At 47.8% G+C, this 20418-nt stretch overlaps 1 protein-coding gene and 3 pseudogenes across 1 annotated transcript in view; 3 read left to right on the top strand and 1 right to left on the bottom strand.

Annotated features, from left to right (window-relative positions):
- PAQR8 (progestin and adipoQ receptor family member 8) overlaps window positions 1-20418 on the bottom strand; it is a 356398-nt gene that overhangs the window by 248207 nt on the left and 87773 nt on the right. The window lies entirely within an intron of this gene.
- On the top strand, window positions 661-3422 carry LOC144765519 (18S ribosomal RNA; annotated as a pseudogene).
- On the top strand, window positions 4413-4546 carry LOC144764557 (5.8S ribosomal RNA; annotated as a pseudogene).
- On the top strand, window positions 5002-6930 carry LOC144765616 (28S ribosomal RNA; annotated as a pseudogene).

Below are 20418 nucleotides of genomic sequence, written 5' to 3' on the forward strand. Positions count from 1 at the left end.
GTTGTTTTTCTCTGAGCCTGCTTGTCCCGAGAGCAGGCAGGGACGCTAAGCCAGCATACCCCCTGCTCAGGGCGGCCTGCCAGGGGATGCCCCAGCCGTACTCTGATTGATTGGGCACTCTCAGTCCATTTAGGGATGGACTGCTTGGCCAGCCTCGGCTGTTGTTGCAAGCAAGGAGCTTCCTCCCTGCATGGACCTGTATGACTCGAGGGCCTGCTGCCTGGCGAGAGGCCCTTCACCCTACCCAGCAGAGTGAAGGCTGAGGAGCTCTGGCAGCTCGTGCCCCCCAGTGGTCTGACCCGAGCCGAAGGGGTCGGGTGGCGCCAGGCCCTCGGATGACTCTACCCAGCAGGTTTGTAAGCACTGTGCGCCACGCTGTCACTCTTCTACGTCCAGCACATTTCCACAGCAGCTAGGAACAACCATTTCGAGGGGTGCTGCCACCGCTAGGCTCCAGCACCCCTACGTCTCGCTCAGGATGCGCCTCGCCCCGCCTCTCCCTTCCGGGGGAGACGGCTCGGCCTGTCAGTGCCCATGTGACCGCACCGCTCCACCCCTCCAGCGAGCCCTCCTGCCCAGCCAGAGGGAGGGTGCGTGAAGGTTGCTGGTCAGGGAGATGGGTATGCGGCCCCCCAAACCCACCCTGTCAGCAGGTGCGGCTACCTTGTTGATCCTGCCAGTAGCATATGCTTGTCTCAAAGATTAAGCCATGCATGTGTAAGTAAACACGGCCGGTACAGTGAAACTGCAAATGGCTCATTAAATCAGTTATGGTTCCTTTGATCGCTCCATCTGTTACTTGGATAACTGTGGTAATTCTGGAGCTAATACATGCTGCCGAGCACTGACCTCCTGGAATGCATGCATTTATCAGACCAAGACCAATCCGGGCTCACCTGGCCACTTTGGTAACTCTAGATTACCTCGGTCGATTGCACGTCCCCGTGACAGCGAAAATACATTCGGATGTCTGCCCTATCAACTTTCGATGGTACTTTCTGTGCCTACCATGGTGACCACGGGTAATGGGGAATCAGGGTTCGATTCTGGAGAGGGAGCCTGAGAAACGGCTACCACATCCAAGGTAGACAGCAGATACGCAAATTATCCACTCCCGCCTCGGGGAGGTAGTGATGAAAAATAAGAATATAAGAGTCTTTCGAGGCCCTGTAATTAGAATGAGTACACTTTAAATCCTTTAACGAGGATCCATTGGAGGGCAAGTCTGGTGCCAGCAGCCACGGTATTACTAGCTCCAATAGCGTATATGAAAGTTGCTGCAGTTAAAAAGCTCGTAATTGGGTCTTGGGATTGAGCTGGTAGTCCCCCGCTAGGCGAGCTATCGCCTGTCACAGCCCCTGCTTCTCGCGCCGCCTTGATGCTCTTGATTGAGTGTCCTGTGGGTCCTAAGCGTTTACTTTGGAAAAAATTAGAGTGTTCAAAGCAGGCCGGTTGCCTGAATACTTCATCTAGGAATAATGGAATAAGACTCCGGTTCTATTTTGTTGGTTTTCGGAACTATCTATAACTATGCCGACGATACCCAAATTGTCATCCAAATGAAGGATTGCTCGCATGCACACGCAAGAATGCAGAAGATCCTAAGATACACTACTAATTGGATGTCTCTGAATTCGTTGAAAATCAATCCAGACAAGACAGAGGTGTTGCCAATTACAATCACTGGCAACCACTGGAATGATCGGTTCTGGCCAGCAGAACTAGGAACACCTCCAGTACCCGCAGTAGTAGTGAAAAGCCTGGGCATCTCCTTGGATGGTAGTTTGTCGATGCAAAGGCAAGTCTCTGGGGTGGTGGGCACGTGTGTAGGCCTTCTTCGACAACTCAGGAAAATTTCCTCACTCTTGTCCTTTGCTACCCTAAGACGCGCTGTTTCTGACATGATCCTAGGTAGGATGGATTATGGTAATTCACTTTATGCAGGGCTCCCTCAAAAACAGCTGAACTGCCTGCAAATTGTTATGAATGATGCGGCCAGATTGATTTTCAAGAAACCTCGGAGATCGCATGCTTCCCCTCTATTGCGTGAACTCCACTGGCTACCGGTCAAACAAAGGGTTCTGTTCAAAGGGCTTTGTATCACGCATAAACTCCTGTATGGAAAGGCGCCAGGCTACATCAAAGCCCGTCTGGCCCCTTACAAGCCTGGCAGACGGCTTCGCTCCTCAGATGCTTCCTTGCTAGCCCAACCGCGTTTTAAATTATCCACCCTGGGTGGTCATGCTTTTTCTAACATCTTCCCAGCCGTCTGGAATAACTTACCCACTGAACTGCGCAAAGAATCCAACTTGTTGCCTTTTCGTAAAAAACTAAAAACAGTGCTTTTTCAGCAAGCATGGGGTGTGTTATAAAATTGACTATCAGTCGTAGAATTTGGTGGGTATTTTACCTGGACAAGCGCATAGAGACCCCGGGGTGATTACGCGCTACATAAATTAAATAAATAAAATAAATAAATAAACTAGGGCCATGATTAAGAGGGACGGCCGGGGGGCATTCGTATTGTGCCTCTAGAGGTGAAATTCTTGGACTGGCGCAAGACGAACCAAAGTGAAAGCATTTACCAAGAATGTTTTCATTAATCAAGAACGAAAGTCAGAGGTTCGAAGACTACTGTCGTAGTTCCGACCATAAACGATGCCGACTAGCGATCCGCCGGCGTTATTCCCATGACCCGCCGAGCAGCTTTCGGGAAACCAAAGTCTTTGGGTTCTGGGGGGAGCATGGTTGTAGAGCTGAAACTTAAAGGAATTGACGGAAGGGCACCACCAGGAGTGGAGCCTGCGGCTTAATTTGACTCAACATGGGAAACCTCACCCTGCCTGGATACGGAAAGGATTGACAGATTGATAGCTCTTTCTCGATTCTGTGGGTGGTGGTGCATGGCCGGTCTTAGTTAGTGGAGTGATTTGTCTGGTTAATTCCGATAACAAACGAGACTCCTCCATGCTAACCAGTTAAGCGACCCACAGCGGTCGGCGTCCAACTTCTTAGAGGGACAAGTGGGGTTCAGCCACACGAGATCGAGCAATAACAGGTCTGTGATGCCCTTAGATGTCCTGGGCTGCACGTGCGCTACACTGAATGGATCAGCGTGTGTCTACCCTTTGCCGACAGGTGCGGGTAACCCGCTGGACCCCGTTCGTGATAGGGATATTGGATTGCAATTATTTCCTACGAACGAGGAATTCCCAGTAAGTGTGGGTTATAAGCTTGCTTGATTAAGTCCCTGCCTTTTGAACACACCGCCCGTCGCTACTACAGATTGGATGGTTTAGTTAGGTCCTCAGATCGGCCCCGCCGGGGTTGGCAACGGCCCTGGTGGATCGCCGAGAAGACGATCTAGAGGAATTAAAAGTCTTAACAAGGTTTCCGTAGGTGAACCTGCGGAAGGATCATTAACGGCGGAGCGGCCCGAGCGACCGACGGTGCCAGCCCGAAGCCCTCGGCTGCCTCCTGCAAGCATGCACCGTAGTCACAGGGCCCGGCCCTGCCCTTGAGCGCCCCAGCCGGCGGAGTGGTCCGTGGCCGCATGGGGCGCTCTGGTGAGGACTGGGACATCGGTGGGCCTCTTTCCCCGGGGAAGGCCTGACCGATGCGTGAGAGACTGGGGACGGAATGCGGCCCCAATCCCCTGTCCCTCTCTGAGATGAAACCCAAGCTCACCCGGCACGACCCCCCCAGTGGTGGGGGGAAACTGAATGGCAGTGCATCCCCGTGCTAGTACCACCCCTCCCTCGAAAAGGCCCTGCCGCAGGCTGGGCCCTCCCGTGCCAGAATCCCGGCCCGACCGGGTTCCGGGTGACCGGAGAGCGGCCCTTCTCGTGCAGCAGGGCGCCCTGGAAGAGAAGGGGCCGGGGGCCTGTGAGGGGACCCTGGCTCCTCTCGGTGGGAGGTGTGTAGGATGGGGAGCTGCCTGGCTCTTCCCTTCCGGCACCTCCGACCCAGGTGAGGGTGGGATGGGCTGATTGCCAGCCTGCCAGCACGGCTCAGGGCAACCCGGTGTCGGGCGGCTGATGGTGCAGGAGGGGCGACCCTCCCTCGTTGCCAGGTGCCTGGTTCGACCCGGTCCCGTGCGGCCGGGCCGAGGGGTTTGAAGACTCATGCAGTCCCTCCCGCTTACCCTGGAAGGGACCGGTGGCTGCAGGGCTGCCTGCTCCCGTCGCTCCAGGAGCCCCCTCCCTCGCCCGCGGGTGGGTGGGGGGAACTCCTGGGCCAGGCGCCTGGTAAGGTTTTTTTTCTCCCAACAGTGCAGTCTGACTCCCCGAGGGGAAGCCTTGAATGGGGTGCCCAGGCTGTCTCGCCGTGCGGGCGGCAGATGGACGGTGTCGCCTTCCTCCCACCTCTCCTGCGCCAGCGGGTGGGTGAACATTTTCAAAAAAGTTGCCTGTGACTCTTGCCGGTGGATCACACGGCTCGCACGTCTTTGAAGAACGTAGCTAGCTGCGAGAAATAGTGTGAATTGCAGGAAACATTGATCATCGACACTTCGAACGCACCTTGCAGCACCCCTGTCTGAGGGTTGCTCGATCGTCATTCGCCCTGGGGCTTCCCTGGGACGCGGCTGGCAGGGTTAGCTCCGCTTCCTCTTCGTCCACCCACAAGATCAGACCCCCCAGATCGCCAGTGGCAGGGTCCCACGCCGGGTCCTGCTGCAGAGGTATGCCGCTGGTGCGCCTGCCCCACGAAGGTGTCTGGTGACCGGTCGGCCCCGGGCCCGTCATGTGACGCCTGTCTGTGTGGGCCGCGCGTGGCTGTCTGTGGTGTCCCACAGGCTGCCCGCGCACACGAGCCTCGGGCGCCCACCTCTGCGGCCGGCTTCCCAGCGAGGGCTAAACCCCTCCAGATCTGATACGAGGAAAGAGGGCACGCGCTGCCGGGACGCCAGGTCCCTGCAGAGGCAGGGGGCTGGTCGTCCCTGGTTCCCCCTTAATGCTCCTGTATTTTCTTCCGACTAAGACCTCAGATCAGACGTGGCGACCCGCTGAATTTAAGCATATTACTAAGCGGAGGAAAATAAACTAACCAGGATTCCCCCAGTAACGGCGAGTGAAGAGGGAAGAGCCCAGCGCCGAATCTACACCTGGCAGCGGGCGTGGGAAATGTGGTGTACAGAAGACCGACTTCGCTCAGGGGGCCCAAGTCCATCTGATCGAGGCTCACCCCGGGGATGGTGTTAGGCCGGTAGTGGCCCCCGGCACCGGGATCAGGTCTTCTCGGAGTCAGGTTGCTTGGGAATGCAGCCCAAAGTGGGTGGTAAACTCCATCTAAAGATAAATACGGGTGCAAGACCGATAGCCAGCAAGCACTGTAAGGGAAAGTTGAAAAGAACTTTGAAGAGAGAGTTCAAGAGGGCAGGAAACAGTCGAGAGGTAAATGGGTGGGGTATGCACAGTCCGCCCGGACACGGCGGGAAGGTCGGTGGCCCGGGAGTTCCGGATCCCCTTCGCAGAACCGGCGGTGCCCGGGCCCTTCCTGGCCCGTGCAGGGAGCATTTCCTTCGTGGCGGTGCACCGCGACCTACTCTGGGTCGTCTGGGAAGGCTTCGGGGTGGCAGGAGGCCCTCTTCTCCAACGGAGGGTGTTACAGCCCCCAGGCATCAGCTTCGCAGTGTCTGCGGGCGACGGGAGATTCGGCTGCCTCTGCGCCCTCCCCCGAACACCCCTTCCCAGCCGCCAATCGGGGCGCGCCAGGGCGGTTGAAGGGGGGACTGTTCTCAGTGCGCCCCAACCGCATCACGCCGCCGGGCAGGGAGGCCCACACCGGGCGCCAGGGGTCGGTTACCCACCTGACTCATCTTGAAACACGGACCAAGGTGTCTAACACGTGCGCGAGTCGGAGGGCCGAGTGAAACCCTGTAGTGCAATGAAGGTGAGGGCCGCCGCGCTTCCAGCGGTAGGCGCACCACCGGCTGGTCTCGCCCGCTCCGTCGGGGAGGTAGAGCATGAGCATGTGTGATAGGACACGAAAGATGGTGAACTATGCCTGGGCAGGGCAAAGCCAGAGGAATCTCTGGTGGAGGTCCATAGCGGTCCTGACATGCAAATGAGTCATCCGACCTGGGTCTAGGGGCGAAAGACTAATTGAACCATCTAGTAGCTGGTTCCCTCCGAAGTTTTCCTCAGGATAACTGGCGCTCGGAGTCCCCAGTTTTATCAGGTAAAGCGAATGATTAGAGGTCTTGTGGCCGAAATGATCTCAACCTATTGTCAAACTTTAAATGGGTAAGAAGCTCGGCTCGCTGAGGTGGAGCCGGGCATGGCATACAAGTGCCTAGTGGGCCACTTTGGGTAATCAGAATTGGCGCTGCGGGATGAATCAAACGCCAGGTTAAGGCGCCTGATGCCGACGCTCATCAGACCCCAGAAAAGGTGTTGGTTGATATAGACAGCAGGACAGTGGCCATGGAAGTCGGAATCCGCTAAGGAGTGTGTAACAACTCACCTGCCGAATCAACTAGCCCTGGATGGCGCTGGAGCGTCGGGACCATACCCAGCCGTCGCTGGTGCTGAGAGCCACTGGGGCTAAGCCGCGATGAGTAGGAGGGCTGCTGCGGTGCGCACTGAAGCCCGCAGCAAGGGCCCGGGTGGAGCCGCCGCAGGTGCAGATCGTGGTGGTAGTAGCAAATATTCAAACAAGAACTTTGAAGGCCGAAGTGGAGAAGGGATGCATGTGACCAGCAGTTGAACATGGGTCAGTCAGTCCTAAGAGATGGGTGAGCACCGTTCGGAAGGAACGGGCGATGGCCTCCTTTACCCTCGGCCGATCGAAAGGGAGTCGGGTTCAGATCCCCGAACCCGGAGTGGTGGTCATCTGGCCGTGGTTCTGACTGACTCTGGATCAGAGGCAGAGGAGGAAGTCCAAGTTTCAGGCAGTAAATTCTTTATCAGAGAGGAATCATCTGATGCTGAAGCTATTCTCATTGCGCAGGAAGTGCCTCTTATAGAGGAGGACACTGATATGCCGATAGCGCAGCAAGAGGCATTTGGATAGTGGCCCGGGCCTGCAAGGCTTCCCATTGGAAGTGTTGAACTCTGGGTTGCCTCAAACATGGTGCAGCTGGTGTTGCCAGCCTTAAGTGGTGTTGCAGGGTGTAGATTCAATACTATACCCTTTTTGCCTATACATTTCTTTCAGTTGTTGAGGGATAATGAATTTGGACAATGAGCTTGTTGAACAGACTAATTTGTATGGTGAACCTGATTATACCTCACTTGTATGGGTGCCCAAATCAGATTCAGCCTAAAAAAGTATCAAATGAGAAACTGAGGGGGAACCAAAGTGGGTCCAAAAGGGAAACGTCTACATATTTTTGGCGCTTCCCTATCGCAGGCACATGGCCCAACCACACAAGTAAGGTAGCATTTTTATTGGAAGACCTTGGGGGAACGCTGGGTGGTAGGATATTTGGGCCTACCCGGTGACTCCACAACTTTCCCACACAGAACTGTGAGGGAAATGTGACTTTTTAGTTATATTTGAGGTTTTCAGGGGAATCTGGGTTTGAGGACGCCGGGGGATCCATGCAAGCCACACCTCCCAGGGCTCCTCTGGTTGTCTAGTTTTCAGAAATGTCTGGGTTTAGTAGGTTTCCCTGGATGGCCGCCGAACCAGGGACTAAAAACGTAGCAGCCCTCCTTGCAAAAACAGGTCGTTTTGTGATAGATAATTTTAATGTCTCCACAATACGTTTTGAGCCCTTCCCTGTCGCGGGCACTTGGCCCACCCACACAAGTGAGGTGGCATTTTTATTGAGAGTCCTGGGGACATACTGGGTGGTAGAAAATTTGTGCCAGCCCGGTGATCCCACAACTTTCCCACAAAGAAATGTGAGGAAAATGTGACTTTGTAGCTAAATTTGAAGTTTATATGGGATTCTGAGTAAGAAAACAATGGGATCCACAAAAGTCACACCTCCCTGGACATCCCTGGGTGTACAGTTTTAAAAAATGTCTGGGTTTGGTAGGTTTTCCTAGACGGCCGCTGAGCCAGGGACCCAAAATGCAGGTGTCCCCCATGCACAAACAGGCCGTTTTGTGATAGATCATTTTGATGTCTCCACAATAAGTTTTGAGCCCTTGTCTGTTGAGGGTATTTGGCCCACCCACACAAGTGAAGCAGCATTGTTATCAGGAGACCCGGGGAATGCTGGGTTGTACGAAATTTGTGGTTACCTGCAGAGTCCAGGACTTTTCCTCACAGAAATGCAGGGAACATGTGAATTGTATGCTTTGGGATTCTGGGGGAAAATAAAAACATGATGAGAGCCACTCATGTCACCCCACCCAGGATTTTCCTGGGTGTCTAGCTTTCAAAAATGTGCTGGTTTGGTAGGTTTGGTAGATAGAGGGGGCTACAACCGGCCGCACAGTTGCGTAGCACCACTCTGGCAGGCAGTTTCTTTGCCTTGACATTTTAACTGATATTTTTCACCGTAAACCATTCTTGATATATTTATCAAAATGTTCAACCTTTACTTCAGTCCACACACTGGATATTACGCCATTTTCAAATTTCTAGTCTGAATGCTGTGCCCATCCGGACCTCTTGCTTAAACACGACAGATGCAGGGGTTAATCCAAAACCGCGTTTATTATAAAAACCAATGCATTTCGAGCATCAAGTGCTCTTCATCAGGGTACGCTGGAATCAATACAGAAACACATTGTTTCGTTTTTAAAAATGTGCTAGTTTGGTAGGTTTCCCTAGGTGTCAGCTGAGCTGAGCCCAAAATCAAGAGCCACTCACATTTTTAAAAAAAACATGCATTCTGCTGGGCAATATATGACGTTTCCTAGGTCACATTATGGGGTGTTTTGTGTCACATGAGCAAGGCTCAGCTACACAAGTGGAGTACCATTTTTATCGGGAGACATGTGAGAAAACAGAATAGCAGAACATTTGTTTTTACCAATTGAATATCTCTATGTTTATGCCTTTCAAATATAAGCAACTGTGTAACGCAGAAGACATTTTACAAAATGCCCTCTGAATCACATGCCTGTAAGGGTACCCGTAAATTCAAAGTTGTACAAACAACTACTGCTCCTAAGCGCAGTAGCTGGTGTACATTTCAGAAATACAGAGGTTTCCTTCAAGCCATTTTTCCGTTCTTTATAATTTACATCATAAATTGCTCTACATCAGTACACAATGAAAAGCCATTGTAAGGTGCAGCACGGTTGTTGGCTCTGCCTGTTCCTGAAAGCTGGTAAGATATTGATTTTAGCACCTCAAACCCTTTGTTGATGCCATTTGCAGGACAGACAACAAACACTTTCTTCTGCAGCACTTTCTTACCATTTTTCCCAAAGAACCTAAAATGTGGCTATATTTTGGCTAAGTTCTCAGTCCCTTCCATGGAATCCACAAACCTTGTGTAGCTTTAGAATACCCAAGATGTTGGGGAAAAGGGATGCAAATTGGAAGTGGAAACAATATGTGGATAAAAAGTTCTGGAGGCCTAAGCGTGAACTGCCCCAAATAGCCCAAAAAAGGCTTAGCACTGGATGGTGGGATAAAGGGGGGCCTAGCAACAAAGGGCTTAAAATCTATCTGGCTGCTACACCGTGCAACTACCTGCCAACATAGATGCACTCTGCAGTCTCTGTGAATGGAGTATTTCAGAGAAAACATTTGTGAGCACTAAGGAGTTTGTTGTCAATGAACATGGATCTGAAGGTAATCCTTGCACAGTCAGAGCTTAAAGTGAAATTTAATACTGCTAGTTCTCAGCCAGCAAACGTATGTTGTCATATTTCAAAGCGGAAGAGGAAGCGTGCCCTGTCATCTTACAGCAAGTGCATGACTTGTCAGATGTTAACCCCTTAGCTGCTGAGGATTTCCTACCGTCAGTTCTGAGACTTTTTTCTTTGGTGCATTTTGCACTTACGCCTTCACAACTGTTTTCACATAAGGTTTCCATGCCTGCAATATACTCTGAGCTTCAACAGTGCACCCATAGTCGAGAGGGGAGATTCTCAAAACAGACACAAAAGTATAAATAAGTTTAAATGACACTGAAAGATTATGTGAAATTTACTAAATTCAATATGAATGTTAAAGGCTAACCTACCGGAATGCTTACATTACACTACACATATGTAGAATCCAACTAGTCTGCTTAGTTGGCCATCCCTACGGTCTGTCAGAAGAGGGGCCAAGGAAATTAAAGGACAATTTAGAAACTACTATCAAAGTATTAACTTTTAGGAAATTCACAAACATCTTGTCATGCTCTTACCTCTTTTATTTCAGCACCTATTCCAAATGGGCCTGGCATAACAAGTGCACAAAGTGCACCAATCCCCCCATTTTTAAAAAAATGTTCAGATGATGGTAAAGACGTTTGTAGATCGGATGCAATTAATACTGGTGTGTGTGTGTGTGTTTGTGTGGTGTGACACAATTTATGTTTATGTAGACTTATGTTAATGTAGACTTTAATTTACTTTAAATGGGACACTAAAGTCTGTAAATGCACTTACTAATGCAGTGTTCGAATATGAAAAAGAATGCTAGGCCAATATCACATAGAAATGGACAAGTGATACACAGCACTGGTACAACACTAGACTCAGGGCTATGGATGAGCCCCTAATTTGGGAGCCAATGTCCCTGACACAAACCGTAGCAACTTATTTCTGCAATGTGATTTAATAAGGGTCTGACAGATTTACAGTTGTATGACCATTTAATGAATTTATTTATATTCAGTTTGTTCAAATATTTCATCCACCTGACTCATGTGGATGTCTGGAATGCCTTAAGTTTATGACTATACTTTGTTCCTTTACATTTATTTATTTTTTACCGTTTTGGCGGGTGCAGATCTTTGTGCTGGTAATATTATTCCCCGCCTTCAATTATTTGTATGTGATTCCTTTGCAGTACCTGTAAGAGTCCATGAGGGGTGTGTGGCTTTCTCTGGGGCTTGACTGGAGTACATTTCCACCTGTTTGCAGTGCAGTACTAATGGAGTAGATATGGGTGTAACTTTACTGAATACTGAATTGCAACTGACTTACCCTTTTTCAGGGGTTTATTTGTATTTGCATGTCTCTCCCAATGTCCCTCTTTGGGTTTCCGGTTCCTCCTCACTTTGAAGTAAATATTTCTCATTATTCAGCCACTCCAGGATTTGGAGAGTGACATCTTGATTTCTTGTTGACATGCCTAACCTTCTTATGTTTCCTTGACTTACCTAAGAATAAAGGAAAAAGGTAGTACAACCCTTGATCTACATGCATTTTCACTGAACCCAGTGAAATCTACATAAAACACATTTTGGTGATGGGTCTTTTAGTGCAATGTGAGCTATCTATATATGTAATTAGTTCATCTTTGGGACAAGCAAGAGTGGGAGCCGGTTATTCGAAAAATCCTTAAGAGTTAGCATTTTAACAATCTTATGAGACAAATAAAATTATGTATTTAAAAATCCTAATAAAAAATTAATATATATTTATTGTAACTATGAAATCATCTTAACTAAATTTATATTTTTACTACCAGGATGTAAATTAACATTTGTATCAAACACAAAAACAGGAAAGAGCAATCACAGTCTCCTTCCCCAAAATGGTAACAGTGCATTAAGCATAAAACATGTAATCTTGCAGAGGAGAACTGAAAGGGAGAAACGCGAGTATGGCTATGATTATACCGTTCCTGGAACTTTGTGTAGGGACAACAGTGGACCGGAATCTCTGATTCCAGACACTATCCATGCACCAAATTCCAGGAATTGTATGTTTTTTGTTTGGAAGAGATAAGATAACTACAGGAATATAGAATACTGGTTTCTTTTCCATGTGTTTACCTTAAAATCCTGAGACAAATCTGCTGAAATGTCAGCTTGAGGGCCAGTTAGGGTCTGGAGGTATAGAGTAGTACACAGCTATCATTGTCTGTTCCTCAACTGTCTGAATTGTGTACTGAGTTTGCACACAGCCCGGAGCTGCAATATTGGCAGGAGACTATTATTCATTTGGAGGAAGGCACAGGGCCCTGGGTGCTTCTATTGGTCCAGGGCAGTTTTTCTGAGAGGCGGGTGTTAGGACACGCCGGGATGATGGCACTATCTCTTTCCTCCTGTGATTTGCTCTGAGCGGGGAGGGAGGTTGAGGGGTTGTATTCAGTGGGGCTGGACTTTTCCTATGCCCGGGGCAGTCTTTTCTCAGCAGGTTGGGGTATGAGGGTATGGGAACAATGGGAAGCAGGTCTCGGCCTGCTTGAGAGGAATGTAGTTTTGTCTGCTCACACCGTGCAGGTTTTGGGTCAGGTAGCAGTCCTGTATGCCCAGGGCCACAGCTACTGGCCTTGGGCTCTGCATGTGTCTGGGTAAGCACTTGCACCCAATTTTGCTGCACCACCTTGTTTTGAAATCTATTGGTTTCCCTGAAGGCCAGTCCAGCTCTGGAATCTTGCAATTACATTTGAAATAATAGTTGTATTCGAAAGTGTATAATGTGTACCCCTTTAGTGCACTGGAGCAATAAATGTTGCTGGCTGCCATTACAGGACTTGGGGACTTAGTCCCCCGTCATTAAGAAAGGAAAATAAAATAATATAAGTTGGCAGGGTAGGGGTACCCTGGACCCCTAGGCTCCATGTAGGGGACCCACATTGACTCCCCCCCCCCCCCCGGGGCCAAAATTGTAAAAAAAAATCAGGGATGTAATAAATAATGTCATAGAACATGTCCTGAGTGATGTAAGATGTGAAGTCATAAGCAGTACCTCACGGAGACACAAGTTACAGTTCTGCTAAAAATAACTGGTGAATTTCTGGTTTTTTTTTTTGTTCAATCGTTATTGTCACTGACATATTCACCGGACTATAAAGTTACTTTAACCTGTTCTCCTTTTTGATAATCAATTAAACAAAGCTGTGGTCTTACCAGTGGAAAAAAAAAATATATATATATATATTCGAACACTTTTCACTCCGATAAGGCTGAAAGCAGGCCAGTACACAGGTCTCCGATTTTATATATATTTATTACAGACACGTTTCGCTTAAAAAAGCTTTGTCAGTGTCAATTTGCGTGTTTTAACTCGCGCCATTTTAAAGACATTTCCACATTATTGTTCATCAACATAGAAGATGGTGTAGTACATTTCATATTCATTGTGGTGGCCATCTTGTAGTGTGTTACATTACATATTTTTTTATGTCATTTTATTTATGGTGTTTCTTAAATAAAGTGCTCTAGTGCTTGCCCTCTTTAAAAACATATAACAGCAGACTGATAACAGTTCATAGTTAGTACCTGCTTTGAACATGAATAAAGTGCATACTTATTTTTTACTTTTATCTCATTTTCGCCCTAGATGGGCCTTTGCACTTTTATGTAGTTGTTTATTAGCCCTGAATGGGCATAAATTTGCTAAATCTTACGGTTTTGAAGAATGTCTTTCACACTGCGGAGTCTGTTGATAATTCTTATTCTTATTTTGTAATTTACCAGATTGTCTAAATTTCTATCCCCGATGTTTAGTCTATATCTGCTCCCTTCCTATGTCAGATCGTTAAGACATTATAAATGCACCCACATCTCCTCATCATTATTGAGCCCCCAGGGTGTCTTGGTTTTGAGATCAATTATGTATTTTAACTCCAGAGTACGTAGAGCCTTTATCCTGTCCCCCCCTCTTTCTGAGCGTTCGACCTGGTCTATGCAGTAAAATTTCAACAGGTCCCTGTTGCTTTGATCTAGTTCTGCAAAGTGGCGTGCCACTGGGTACGCCTTGTCGTTTTTAGTTATAGCACGCATGTGCTCTAAAATTCTCAGCTTTGTGGGGTTGATGGTACTCCCTATGTATCGTTTTTCACAGGGACAAGTTAGGCAGTATACTGTGTACTCTGAGTTACAATTTAATAGTTTCCTGATCTCTCTATTCGGTGCGTTCTCATTCGTTCTTACTGGGTAGCTAGATACTTTCTTGCTACCTTTACAGGCCTTGCACCGTAAACAAGGAAAGAAACCTTTTGTTTTAGATAGTTTTATCGGTTGGGTTTTCGGGGAGAAATGACTATGGACAAGGTGATCTGCCAGAGATTGGCTACGCCGGTATGTTATTAAGGGTTTCTCTGGGAGAACTTTTTTGAGCACTTGATCAGTGGTCAGGATGTGCCAATTCTTCTTGAATATATGGACTATTTTTCCTGCCTGTGTGCTGAAGTTTGTAATCATTCTAGTAGGCTCTTCCAACTTCTGGGTTGGTTTGGCCACCAGAAGGTCTTTCCTGTGTATTTTAGAGACTTTCTCTTCAGCTTGGTTTAGTGTGTGATTACTGTATCCCCTGGCCTGGAATCTTTTAACGGCCTCGCTTTTAGCTACTGCAAATTCTACTGTTGATGTACAGTTGCGTTTCAAGCGTAAAAGTTCGCCATAGGGAATGCTTTGGATTAGACTTCTTGGATGGTAACTTGCTGCATGCAGCACCGCATTCCCCGCCGTGGGCTTTCTATATAGTTTTGTATGAATTTTCTCATTTTCTATATAGACTTCCAGGTCTAGGTAACCCACTACTGCTACTGATAGTACTCGTGAATCTTAGATTCCATTCGTTGTCATTAAGCGCCGAGATATAGTCCTCAGCCGAGGACCGATCTCCGCGCCATATGACAAAGAGGTCATCAATGTACCTTGTCCATAAAAGAATTTTGTCAGTCCATTGATCGTTTCTTTCACCCCATGCCTCATGCTTCTCCCACCAGCCCACGAATAAATTCGCGTAGCTGGGGGAGAAGCACAAGCCCATTGAGGTGCCCCTTGTCTGTTTGCAAAGTTTGTCGGAAAAAAGGAAGATGTTATGATACAGGCAGAATCTAATCATAGATAGCAGCATGGAATTGTGTTGTCTAAACCTCTCAGGTTTGCTGTCTAAAAACCATTTTACTGCAGCTAAGCCGTTCTCATGGGCAATACAAGTATAGAGATTGACAACGTCCAGGGTGATTAAGAGCATGTTGGGTTCCCATATGATATTGTCTATCTGTCTTAGGAAGTCTCGTGTGTACCTTACGTAGGAGGGTAGGTCTTTCACAATTGGTGCTAAAATGTTATCTATGAATCGTGACGTATTCTCTAGCAAACTTCCGATAGATTATACTATCGGACGTCCCGGTGTTCTTTTGGGGTTCTTGTGGACTTTTGGCAAATGGTAAAACGTTGGTAGTACTGGTGCCTCATATTGTAGATACAGGAATTCGTCCGTGTTAATATACATATATATATATTTATTTTGTGCAACCATTCAAATGAGAACCTGAAACTCAAAGGGCGAAGTATGGAGAATGTGAGTACTGATCCTACTGAGTCTTTCAATGTTTTCATTTGTAAAGCGCTGTTAACGTTAGCTATTGTGTAGGAAAAAATACGCATTTTCTTTTTTCTTTCTATAATGCAATTCAATTTTTTTCGTTTCAAATATCAAACCAAAATAACATTACATAATCATCAAAATAAAGTCCACATTCAAATTCACAAATTAAAAATAAAAATATAAAGTTTACCTTCAGTGTGACACTTAGTATTTGGATAGAGTTGTCTTATTGGTGGAGGCAGAAAGGCAGGCCCTGTGCCACCAAAAGGCAGGCCCTGTGCCACCAAGAGAAAAAGTTTTACTTAAGGGTGGCTTGGGTCCTTGCAAAAACTAGATAGGACCGCTTCTATTATTATACGAACAAATTATCTAGTTGCCATTTGTGTCAATGGCTCAAAAACAAAACAAACCATTGTTTTTAATTCATTAGCCCAGGTGATTTATTAGGTCTCGCGTCTAGCGGTGCAGTGCACAGCAGTCCTCGCACAGTGCGAGACATTTAGTGAGGGAAAAATGGGGAATCTGAGCTGACCTAGGAATCGCATACACTTTTGCGTGTGCGTTTCCTTTTCAGCTACCCCATTGGCCTTAGTGTGCATCTTTTAATGAAAGACTGCACGCTATTGGCCAAAGGCGGGCGCATTGCTCTGCCCACGGCCTATTGGTGTCTATTACGTGCTTGGTGCACGTAATAGACACCAATAGGCCGTCACATGGTTTCAATTATGGTGCCCAGACACGGGTGCGATACTTGAAACCGAAACCAGGGCTAATTTTTCTTTACTTTTGGTATAAGCGCGGCACCCGCGCTTTACCTTTAATGTTATAAGTAAAGCACGGGTGCCGCGATTATATCAAAGGTAAAGAAATAGAAAAAATATCTATTTCTTACTTTTGGTATAATCGCGGCACCCGCGCATTACTTATAACATTAAAAGTAAAGCGCGGATGCCACGATTATACCAAAGGTAAAGAAATAGATTTTTTTTCTATTTCTTTACTTTTAGTATAATCGCGGCACCCGCGCTTTACTTTTAATGTTTCTGCCTTGCTCTTTCCTACTCTGGTCAAAGTCTGAGGATGAAAGCTAAGTCCTAGTTCCCAAAAATATGTCCGGTGCCCTTCACCGGCTCCAAAAAAAAGACTTGGAGATTGCCAACTACATTGTAATGGGCAATTGTGAAGAATAACTAGCAATTAAAAAAAAAAAACAGCTTTCCAATGCTGCCTTTGGCCCAGCATGGCCATTCAGAAAATGTATGCAAACGAACAAAGTCTTCTGTAACAAAATACCTCCGAGAAAATCCTTACTGAGTAACAAACAAACTATGTGAAGCCACCTTACAAACTACATTACAAGTGAGCTATAAACTCCGATCGAAATAATAGGCGTGTAACATATTAGAAGGGCAAACCTGTGCATGTTTATGGGGGAAATGCCGATAATTACCAGAAGGTGTGGATTTGGGTGCAGAAAGCACCTACATCCGCATGTTATTCCCCCAACACTTGTGGCAAACAATAATTATTGCACCCGTAGATATCAAAGACATGTGTCGGTATTTATCAGCCAACTGGTAAAGAAAGGCTATTCTATTTCTTCACAAAACACTCACAGAGACATACATTTGCTGAATCCAAGCAACATGTCTCATCTCTGAAACACTCCATGCAACAAAATTCTCAACAGTGTGCACCCGCATGTTTTTGTAAGTTCTTTTAGAAATAAATCCATGTGCCAAAAAATTGAAGCAACCAGCTACAGAATCAAAGATGGCTGCCACCACGGAAAAGCCAATCTCTACTTAGAAGCAACAGCTGGGAAGCAAGAAACAGCACAGTGCAAGCCCAAACCCAATTTGGGCCTCTCCCAAAAGGTAAAGTAAGCTAACAATTATAACTGTCAGAGGCCCCACACATCTTTGCCCAATATTAACCAGTGCATAGAAGCTAACTTGTGCCACCTGTTTAAATCAGACACCTGGAGGCTGCTAGGTTAGGCGCATAGCAAACATCCTGGGAAACTGCAGAGTAGTCCTACGAATCTCTTTGATGCTGGTCTCTTATACCAGATTATGGGCATAGCACCTCCGTGGCCTTTATACGGTACTTCAGTTTAGTGATACCAATAGGTCACTCCTTTAAGAGCACTATTATCGGCAGAGGCCATCAGACCCAAAAGAATGTGTGAAGTAAGAGATTCAGAAAGCTTGCAGTTAAGTTAATGTACACATATAGCGACCAAAATAAATGGGGAGGAGGGGGGCGCACAGAAGCGGAATTTACGCTGCTCCATTGCGAGCGCCTCCTGGTGGCGACTCGGGAGAAGCAGGAAACACCGCCTTCATGCGCCCTTGGATGCTGCTGGGCAGCCGCAGTCAAAGGAGGCGAGCGTTCGCAGGTGAGCAGTCTGGAGCTAAGCCCAGAGCAGGACTCATAGAGCAGAACAACACTTCTTTGTGAAATCCATCAAGAAAGCGCATCAGACCTGAGGAGGGCGTGCAGTCCCGGAGGACATCTGCGACAGGAGAAGAAAGGCAGGTGTGTCTTTGTCAGCCTTCTATCACAGTTCATATTAGAAACCGAATAAGGGGCCGCAGATCGCTGAGTCAGCCGCCTGAGTCTCAGAATGAGCAGGCTGTCTCGGCGTGTCAGAGAGCAGATGGTGGATCAAGGGGGCTAACGGTAAGGTACCTGTGGGGGCCTTATCTAAATAATTGGACACACACACGCTGTAGTGGTTTGGGTGTATCGGAAGCCTCGAGCGACCTCCTCACATTTATTTATAGCCTTCTGGCCACGCCTGGCCAGAAGGTGATACAAAGTGTGGTGGTGCTTCCGGGTCTCAGCCGAGACCCGTGAAGCACTAGACTGCTACATCCCTTCCCAAGTTAGTGTTCAATTTTCTTTTCTTCATCATCACTTTGCAAAGTCACCACTCAAAGTCCGCCAGCATCCGACTAGGTCTTGGATTTGGTCTCAGGTTGTGAAAGCTCCGCCCTCGGGTAGTTGGAGGTTCAAGCTCTCCTCTCCTGGGAGATGAGGATGTGTTGGTGATCTCCTCGTTCTCTTGGGGCTCACACCTGGTGTCGGGTGAGCTGGCGATTTCGGATACTGGTCCTTCATTTGCCTCTGTATTTTCCTGTCTCGATGAGATCCGCTTGAACCACGATACATTCCTGGTAATTTCTTCCCCCGGCTTCTGTGCAGTCACCGCCGTTCCTTTTGTGGCCTTGACTATCCATGGTTCAGCTTCATACGGGGTCTTGAATTTACCTCCTGGTCGCCTTGCCCTCACCAGCACCTCATCCCCTGGAGCTAACTCTCTGTCTTGTGCTCGCCTTTTGCGGCTGGCCTTTTCATTCGTTCTTCTCCTTCTCTCGTGGGATTCAGCTGGCGAGTAGGGTTCAGGGCTCCAATTCTCAGCAGTTGGTAGCAGGTCACGCCGAGGTCCTGCGAACATCAGCGCCCACGGGGATCTTTGGGTGGTACTGTGGGGAGTGCTTCTGTACTCTCTCAAGAATAACTGTAGCGCTGCCTCCGGATCTGATCCCTCTACCAGCGCGATTCTTAGAGTCTTATTAATTGTCCTCATAAATCTTTCCGCCTCACCATTGGCTTGTGGCCATTGAGGCGTGATCCTCCGGTGTGTTATTCCCAGTCCTTGCAGGAACTCTACTAGATCTATAGATCACTCAGTAGTTGACCAAAGACAGGTATACAATTAAGGTGGCAAGACCGTGCTCACCACTCAGGAACATTTGATAAACATTGCCACTTTCGCCTATTAGCATGTTTACAGTCCAAACCTCTTAAATTCGACATTGCTACGAAATAACACACATCAGGAGTAAAGTTGCTGGGAAGGCAATCTTTGGACTCCGGTTCCCTTTACATTATCCTGCCTTCAAAAGCGACGTATTATAGACTCAAAGCCCTGAAGAGTCCCGGCTTGGGACGAAACGCGTCGGCTGTTTATGTTTCACTGCAAATTGAAAATTAAAGATTAAAAGAAGACTAACAACATTTCTTCATGTTATATTTCTTTATTGTGCTTAAATACTTTTTGCACTTATTATCTTATTTGTTGTGGTGCACCTTTGCGGTTGTTTTTTTAAGGAACTCTTTGAACTCATGCCCCTGAAACGGGGGCCCATTGTCCGTTTTGACCACCTGTGGGATACCAAACATTGCGAATATCTTGCTGAGTATAGGTTGTACATTTGTGAAACTGGTGGATGGTGCTATTTCCACCACTGGGTATTTCGTGTAGCTGTCAATTGGCACTACTGTCACCCTTCCATCGGGGAAGCTCCCAAAGTCTAGACTGACCCATGTCCATGGCGCTGGGGGTGGTTCTTCCGTTATGATGGAGGCAGGCGCTTCTGGAAGGCTGGTCAATTGGCAAGATCTACAGTTCCTTACTAGCACATCTACTTTTTCTTCCATGTGAGGAAACCACACCTTCTCTCTCATTCGGGCCTTCATCCTCTTCGTTCCTTGATGTCCTTCATGAGCAAGTGAGGTTGCTCGATCTTGAAGAGTGCATGGGATCACTACTCTCGTTCCCCGAAGTATCAGTTCATTGCTCGCTCTGCTGAGTTCGTTGTGTATCTTCCAAAACTGGGACAACAGCGTCCTATCGGCTTCGTCCCAGTCACTCACGTTCCGCAGAAAATTCTCCCACGACCCGGTGTCCATTGCCGCTTTAACTCTGGTGATGACAGCATCTTCCCCATACTGAGCTACGATCTCTTCTAGTGCCAGGGCCTGGGGACACGACAGTTGGGACACCATGTCGACATATTCTTCAGTCCGCGCTTCTTGATCCAGGGATTCACTGGCTTCTGCCTGGGGATGTCGCGACAGGAAATCCGCCGGGTTCTTAGCTCCTGGTCTATAGACTAGGTCCATTTGGTAATGTTGAACCTGGATGGCCCATCTTTCAATCCTCGGCGGTGGATGTGGGGCAGTGCCTTTGAACAGAGGCACTAGAGGCTGATGGTCAGTAACCATCCTGAAGGGTTGTCCTGTGATGTATAAGTGGAAGTGATTGCAGGCCCAC

Source organism: Lissotriton helveticus, chromosome 6, assembly GCF_964261635.1.
Source record: "Lissotriton helveticus chromosome 6, aLisHel1.1, whole genome shotgun sequence".
NCBI classification, from domain to species: domain Eukaryota; kingdom Metazoa; phylum Chordata; class Amphibia; order Caudata; family Salamandridae; genus Lissotriton; species Lissotriton helveticus.